Genomic DNA, 9,897 nt, shown 5'->3' on the forward strand with positions numbered 1-9,897 from the left:
GAGGGCTACACCATGCAATCTCGCATCTCTGAAGTCAGCTGGAAAGTCAACAAAAAAATGTACCTAGATGTGTTGTAGAGTGCGGTGACCGCCTCGTGCAATCAGATTGCCGCTCGCAAACCCTGGGTGGCAGAAGGACTCGGAGCCGGCCCACAAGTTCAAAGAGCCCCAGGCTAGGCTTCAAAAGGAGTGCTACAACTTTGTACTTTTCTTCCCTCCCTCCCTCTTCCTCCAACATGAACCCGCTGGATTACCTCATTTGGTCAGACGTCGAGAACATCACCAACATGACCTCCCACACAACAGCAAAGCAAGCCTGATCGCCACCCATCCACCGAGCTCACGCCGGCGCTTGTGGATTGATTTTTTCAATTAAAGTTTTAAAACAAAGCTGCAGTGTTTTTTGTTGTTGTTGCTGTTGTTTTTTTTAGGGTGCGACTTTTATCGTTCCTTCCGATATAATACTTTACACAATTGCCCCCCCGTCCACTAAGAAAAAAGAGGTAAACCTATACTACACCATCCAAACTCATTATTTTTTTAAAATTCATTTATAAAGTTAAATCATTATTTTTATGATTGCTGGTTTGCTAAGATCACGCATTAACATCGTTCTAATAATTTCAATTATCAATAAATATATACAAGGTGCCTTCAGTAGCTTTTTAGTCTTTTTATTATGACAACTTTTATTCGTAGTACACACATAAAACTCTAGTCCCCTTTGAAGTAATCTCCTCCTGCTGCAATGTACCTGTTGTGCCTTTCCAACAACTTCTCGAAAGTCACATGAGAGTGCTCTTGTGTGAGCATGCCCATGACCCTCGTCACAGCCTCTATCATCGCCTTAATAACGACAGCCTCTGAGGTTTTTCTTGAGTTTAGAGAATAACCAAAAGTCATAGTGCGTCACGTCAACTGTGCTCTAAAAACGTACATTTATTTTGAACGCGCCCCTGTCTTATCAAAGAATATACTTTTGATTTTATACGATGGGCCTTTTTATTTGTGCTGTGATAAAACTTCCCAAATGCAATTATGATGTTAGACTGTATAAGGGTGTTAACTTTGGTTTAAATCGGACTTCTTTTTTTTTACTCGGATTTTTTTTCATTTATCTATTTTCGATACTTATCGAAGGCATTCCGACACCAAACCAATCTAAGAACCCGCCGAGATACATCAATGTGTGTGAAATTACACAATGATTGACCTAGTCGTTGCGGAGTCTATAGTTTCTATAAACTCCACAACGGCTGGGCCGATTTTTTATTTGTTTTGTTTTTGTAATTTTAAATAAATGTTTATATTTAGATCACAACTGAGCCATGATACTTGACATTTGTATTTTACACAAAAATTCAAGCGATTATTTTCACATAATTTTATAAATCAACAAATCCGGAAAAATTTTGTAATCGTCCCATCACGATTAGAACTTTCTTAGAACTGCACGCCCGTGGAATATATTCGCGATTAGGCGATTACGAAGTTATTTCCGATTCCGATACAAGTATCGATTCCGATTTCGATTCCGATACTTTTGAAATGTTTATTGTTAGGGTATTTGTTCTTTTTTTTTTCTTTGCAGACTGTAGGTTCTTTGGCAAGATAGGGGCGCCTTCAAAAGGAATGTTTCTGTACAGAACACAATTGAAAGAAGACATTTGACTTTGGCATTCTAAACTTTAATCGTAGCCATTATATAAATATAAATCGACAATATCAATAGTAGGTTCTCTACAATGTATTACGGACTGAGCCAGTACAGGGGAGGCATATAAAACTTCCTTATTTTTATTATTATTATTTTTATCGTTATTATTATTATTATTATTATTATTATTATTATTATTATTATTATTATTATCATTATTTTTATTATTATTATTTTTTTTAATCGTTATTATTATTATTATTATTTTTATCGTTATTATTATTGTTATTATCGTTATTATTATTATTATTATTATCGTTATTATTATTATTATTATTATTATCGTTATTATTGTTATTATTATTATTATTATTATCGTTATTATTATTATTATTATTATTTTTATCGTTATTATTATTAATTATTATTATAATTATTATTGTTATTATTATTATTGTTATTATTATTATTATTGTTGTTATTATTATTATTAATTATTATTATTGTTATTATTATTATTAATATTATTATTATTGTTATTATTGCTATTAATTATTATTGTTATTATTGTTATTATTATTGTTATTATTATTATTATTGTTGTTGTTGTTGTTGTTATTGTTGTTATTATTGTTATTATTATTATTATTGTTATTATTATTATTATTATTATTATTATTATTATTATTATTATTATTGGCTCTCATGGAGCTTTCACACAAGTCAATAAACGATCTGATGGGAAACCTGTGGTGTTCTCTGGAAGCTGAGTGACAACAAGTTTCCCCAGACGTCCAGCTCTCTCCACCTACTTCGATAGCATTTGCAAATGGATTTGCATCATCGCAACAGCCTCTTACCATTGATTTCTCGCTGGCAATGGCCATTGGTTTATACTGGAATTTGAGTGGCACTCAGTCTCCCCAAGGTCCCAGTTCTCTTTGCGCTTGTCCAGCCAAGGTCTGGCCAGTGCTCTCTTCTCGGTCTTTCAGTCCTTCTTGACCCTTCTCGGCTCTTTGGTATCACTTTTTTATTGGGGGGGAGCGGTGATGAAACAATGGGGGGGATGCATGATGGGGGTGTAGAACTTGTAGATATGCAGCTTCGGTGTTCTTCATGCTCTGTAACGCTTATTCGTTATTATTATTATTATTATTATTATTAATATCATTATAACTATTCTCATTATTTTATTTTCATTATTATTAGTATTATTATATATATTGTTAAATATTGTTAGCATTTTCATTATTATTATTTTTCTCATTCTTCTTCTTATTATTATTGATGTTGTTGTTATTATTTTTATACCTTTATCATCATCATAATCTTCAATATCATTATCAATATGTTATCATTATTAGAATTATTTTTGTTAGTGCTATAATTATTATTGTTATTCTAATTATCATTATAATTTTATTATCTTTCTTATTATTATTTCCATTACTTTTATAATTATTATTTGTTGAAGTATCATTATTATTTTCATTATCAATATCTTCATTATCATTTTATTATTTTGCAATTATTATTAATTTCATGATTATTATCAACATATTTATATATTATCATTTTTATCATTATCATATTTATTATTATTATCACTATTATTATCATTATTATTTTATTTTTTATTATCATTATTATTATCATCATTATTATTATCATTATTATTATTTATTCACTAGAAGTACTCTCCATCTCTTTCGATAACCATTGCAAAGGCATTTGCGTTATTGTAACAGCCACTTACCATATGACGGTACTAATTACACAAGTTTATTACAAAATGTTTACTTATTTGAAATTTAAAAAATAAATACGAAAATTATCAGCATTTAATTATCGATTTTTGCTGAATGTTACATGTACATATATTTTTTATGCTGCAAAATTAAATAAGCATAATCCATTTTTATGTTAGCCAATTCAATATATATATATATATTTATATATATATTTATATATATATATATTTATATATATATATATATATATCTTCTATATATATAAAAGGCAAAATGTGTGTGACCATTTCGTCTATGTCTTCAAAAGGCTTTTCTCGCACACGCTCCCGGAGTCGTTACTATCGCTTAAAACTGTGTATATAGGTCCTATATAATAATATCTAGGAATTAGGAAAGCGCTTAGCGTATATATTTATTTACGTCGATTTTTACAAAATTATTGCTATTTTGGCTTCTCGCGTGTTGATTGGGCTTTTTAGTATAAATAAAGTGAAACTCAAACGGCGACTTCGGCATTATGCTGGGAAAAACGTCCAGAAGCAATCAGCTTTGATCAGTTGCTATTCAATCTGGACAATTGGGAGCGGCTTTCCCCCTCCCCAACATCTGTTGGGGGAAGAAACAGTTAAATTTGGGTAAACGAACCCAAACGCTGCGTGATTCTATTTGACCTTCTTAATTAGGTCAAATGGAAGCAGCAGAGTTAACTTTTATTACGCACGCCTGTTTTTATAGTTAAATAACCTGCTTAACGTTGTCTGTCGCCGTGGCTCAATGGTTAACTTGGCACGGTTTTTTTTTCACGCATTAATTTCGAACTCAAGGGTACGGGTTCGATCCTCATACACTTACCTACCAAAACATTTATTTTATTATTTAACCCCCCCCACCCGGAGTTTTGATTTACCTCAAGACACCCGGGCATCGCCGGGTACCCCCTCCCCCCGCTAGTATATATATAAAAGCGAAAATGTGTGTATACATGTTCGCTTTTTGTGTATGTCCAACAAAGGCTTTTTTTCAGAGAAGCGCACGGTCGGCTCGCAACTTCTAAAAACATTTTATATCACATATAAATCATAATATCTCCGAGTTAACAATGGAGCTTGCCTGTCTATTTAATTTGCTCAACTTCGGGAAGATAAATATTCAACAGTTTTCGCTCGCCGCGTGTGGATTAGGCTTTTCCTATAATAAAAGCGACACTAATTGTGGCGGTATTTTCCGGTCGCCATCGCCAGAAATGCCCGAAAGCAAAGCTTTGATCAATGGTGAAATATTTTCCTTATATCAGACAATTGCTATTCAACTTGGACAAGGGGAGCTAGTCCCCCGCCAACATCTTGGGAAAATAAAAATAAAAACCACACAGTCAAAGTTGACCTCATTTAGACATTAAAACGCGCATCTGCAAATTCTAAGTAATTAAATAAATTCAAACGTGTTTCTGTTAGTATGTCGTGGTGGCCCAATTGTTAACGTGGCATGTTTTTTTTTTCACACTTTAATTTCCAACTTTGCCTCAAGGGGTCGGCGGTTTTTATTTTTATTTTCCCAAGATGTTGGGGGGACCAGCTCCCCTTGTCCAATTCGAAAATACCGCCAGAATTAGTGTCGCTTTTATTATCGGAAAAAGCCTAATCCACACGCGGCGTGCGAACACTGTTGAATATTTATCTTCCCGAAGTCGAGCAAATTAAATAGACAGGCGAGCCCCGTTGTTAACTCGGAGATATTATGATTTATATGTGATATAAAAAGCTTTTAGAAGTAGCGACCCGACCGAGTGCTTCTCTGAAAAAAGCCTTTCTGTGACATACACACAAAAAAAAGCCTTTCTGGGACATACACTCGCCTACCAAAACTTTTTTTTTATTTTACCCCCCTCTGGAGTTTTGATTTACCTCAAAAACCGGGTACCCCCCCGCTAGTATATATATATATATATATATATATATATATATACATATATATATATATATATATGTAAGAACTTCAAGTTTGCTTCATGCCAGTCATGGCATATTTTCTCTCATCACAATTTGAAAATGGTCTTGAACATTTTTTAGTTTTTGTATTTTAATTCTTCTTGCCTGATGAAATCAAATATGGTTGAAACGGTCTGCACATCATAGCAAGATATGACTCTATTTACATTATTAATAATAATAATAATAATATATATATATATATATATATATGTATGTATATGTATATGTATGTATATGTATATGTATACTCCTATAAATTTGTTTTATTTTGATGTTTGTGTATTGATATTCGTATCAAAAACCTTTCTTTTTATTTATTTAAAGAGAAAATACAATCATCTTATATATCGGTCCTGGAATTGCATTCGCCAGCAAAAGATCTAACTTATTTGCATATGCTTTTAAGCATTTATTTTAATTAATTACCTATTAGTTTTTTTTTCGGTTTTCTTATGGGTTGATCATCTTTGGTTAACTATTACGTGTAGTTATATTCATACAGATATTCTACATGATTTATACTTGCATAATATTTACGTAAAAGTTTATAGTAAACACAAACTTCTTTTTATACATATATTTATGTATTCGTAGATGTATTTGTTTAAAAAAAAATTGCTAACTAAACTCCCTGTCAGTCTTTGGTCTACAGACATAAAACATAATAAATAGGGTATTCGAACCGACGCGAAACGTTATATTTGGGTTTTAGTGGGGGAAAATTGGTGGAAAAGTGTAAAAATTAATGAAATGGAATTTGCCAGGTGATGGTCGAATAGCGGCATTACGAATATGCATGCGTAAAGTAATAGCTATAGGTTAATTTTTTTAATTTCAAAAGCAATCACGTCTTTATAGCTCAGGCATTAACATCAAACGAAAAAGAAAATCATAAGCTAAACATTTTTGTTTGGTTTCTACGTGATGGTGCACGAGTCATTTTTCTTATTAACTTTGTAAATCATTATTGGTTCTGATATAACATAATAATAAATACGAAACTTGCATTAATTAAAATATTATATTTAAGTGTGTATATATATATATATATATATATATATATATATATATATATATATATATACGTTTTATTTTTTATTACCGTATCTTTCTGTTAAGTTACATTATTGTTTCAGCTACCCGGCCGTTTTTTTTTCGCCGTCTGTAGCTTCCTCAGACTTTTCAGAAATTTACTTAACGAACATTTCTGTAAAAGTCTGAGGAAGCTACAGACGGCCAAAAAAAAAACGGCTGGGTAGCTGAAACAATAATGTAACTTAACAGAAAGATACGGTAATAAAAAAAAACCCCGCATATTTGCTCTACAACAATATTGAGCACTTTCTTCAGTTTTTATTAATTACTATTTCTACTATATATATATATATATATATATATATATATATATATATATATATATATATATATATATATATATAAGTAAATTCTTGATACAGCAAAATGGAAGGAGAAATTTCAGAGGGAACATAATTTAATTTATGGAAAAAAAAAGGTCAAAGAAACAAAAAAAAAAACGGGCAGGTGGAATTGTTAAAATTTCCTTAAGGCCTTATCGTCTGACTCTCTAAGAGGAAACGAATATATATATATATATATATATATATATATATATATATATATATATATATATATATATATCCATAGCTTACCATAGCTTCCTGACTTTTCAGGAATTTACTTAACGAACATTTCTGTTCTACAACAATATTGAGCTCTTTTTTCAGCTTTTATTAATTACCATGTCTACTATATATATATATATATATATATATATATATATATATATATATATATATATATATATATATATCCATAGCTTACCATCGCGATATCAATGGCTAAGATTGAAACCGCTATCATCAGGCAATTACACAATGCTCACGTGGAATGGTGATGATCCAACGCCTCTATTCACTGTGTTTAAAGATTTCAAAACCGCCCAGAAGATTAGTTGGACTAAAAAAAGCGGTGAGACGACAACTATGAAAGGCGGTAATCTGAGTATACAGTTATAAGATCAGCATGGCTATCCCGTCGCGGTTAAAGCTGGGGAAATAGTTGGCCAAAAAGTCATAAAACAACTTTGAAGATGCGGAAAAAGTCTGCAAATAAATAAAGAATCAAATTATTGCAATAATAAAAGAATTGAAAAAATGTAAACTTCATTTTACACACACACATACACACACATATATTGAATTTTAATAGTATATATATATATATATATATATATATATATATATATATACGCATAAATATATATATATGTGCATATATATATAATATTATTATATGTAAGACATAATATTATAAAAATATCATATACCTTTTCCTGATCTACATTAATGATCTTCCAAATCACATCCTGACATTATTCGTAGACATTTACGTAAATGATCATATATATATATATATATATATATATATATATATATATATATATATATATATGATCATTTATGTAAATATATATATAATATATAACTAACATAATATTCAAATATAGAGACAAAAAATACATTTAACTACACCTAGGTTAAAAAAAAAAAGTCAGCTCACTAGATATCTACGCTTCCCGCTAAGAAAAAGACACACACAATAAACGGGTTGAACCTAAGGCCAACTGCGACTTTGTCCTGTAAGTGGCTGCACATTCACTAATTAGGAGGGACGCAGTGGAAACTAGGAAGCTGATTGGCTAACTAAAAATTCAAAGATGGTGCGTATATAAAAACGCGAGATAACCACAATTCTTAGCATAAGCCTGACGAATGCTAACGTGAATGAAACGCTGAATATTCTGTGTAGCTCAAGTGCCAGAAATATTTTTATAACTTACTACTATACACACACACACAAACACACACACAAACACACACACACACACACACACACACACACACATATATATATATATATATATATTGGATTTGAATATTAATTATGATTGAATATTAAATTTTGATATTGAATTGAAATAGGTATGAAATACGTTCGAAAGCTAAGTTCGCCGCAGTAATATGGAAAAAAAACAAATTTGAAAAAGTAAATACTTGTATTTTTTTTTTCATAATTTTGCGTTGAATTCGGCTTTCAAACGTTTCATACGTATTTTAATATATATATATATATATATATATATATATATAGACAAACACACACACACACATATATATATATACACACATATATATATATACATGCACACACACACACATATCTATCTATCTATCTATATATATATATATATATATATATATATATATATATAGTAAGATATAAAAATATATATGGAAATTAAGCTACACACAATATTCCGGAATATTCTGTGAAGCTTAATTGCCATATATATTTTTATAAGTTTATATATATGTATATATATATGTATATTATATATATATATATATATATATATATATTTGTGCCTTTTCTTTTCACGACAGCAGTAAATTAGTAACAACACTAAGCACTGAAGCTACGTGGTTTCTATGGAAACAAGCCAGAAAAAACGTCACTCACCCTCTTGATAATTTTTTGCACATTTCAACACTAGTAACTTTATCATAACTTTTGTTTTACTGTACTGAAATTGAACTTTTTTTTCCCACAATATAGCTGAGAAGGTGATCTTTAAATTGTAATAAGTGTTTGAAATTTGGTCGAAAAATGAGTGAGCGGTGAAGCTTTAAACAGTTCTAAATCACTAAAACTGCCGCTTAACCATATATTCAAACATTACCGTGGTTGAATGAGGCTTATATATATATATATATATATATATATATATATATATATATATATATATATATATATATATATATATATATTGATATATATATATGTACCAATCTATATATATTTATAATATGGATAGTATCAAAATATATAAGTAACACAAAGTTAGCTCAATAATTTTATACTATTTCGTGAAATTCAACTTCTTACACAGGAATAAATACACGGTTTAATTGCTTTTTTTTTCTCCAAATTTTCAGACCGCATTTAAGATAACAATAGGTTTTTCTTATAAACATACCAGCCAGGCAACTCTTCAGCACAAAAAAACCCATAAAAACCAAAGTCATAACAGGCTATGAAACAGGTCTTTTACAACAATCCAGCATGTACAATTAGATTTTATTTTTTATAATATACACCCAACGCCTATTAGGTGTCATGCATATAGATTAATGTTAATTCAATTTTAAATTTTTGTGTATAGATATTGAGTGTGTTGTTCATATTTTGATAATTATAAGGATTATATAATCTAGTATGAAATAAATACGAAGACACTATAAGAATAGTAAGCTTCTTTTTTATATCAGTGCAGTCAGTGAAAGACATAACAGCAAAGGAATTCCAAAGTGTAGCTGTTCCAGGGAAGAAGTTTTATTCTTGTGTTTCTCACCTAATTTATATATCTATAAAAGTGAAATTGTCTGTCGAGATTTAACATACGAGGTATTGAGATTTG

Source organism: Euprymna scolopes, chromosome 33, assembly GCF_053919585.1.
Source record: "Euprymna scolopes isolate OS-2025 chromosome 33, ASM5391958v1, whole genome shotgun sequence".
NCBI lineage: Eukaryota > Metazoa > Mollusca > Cephalopoda > Sepiida > Sepiolidae > Euprymna > Euprymna scolopes.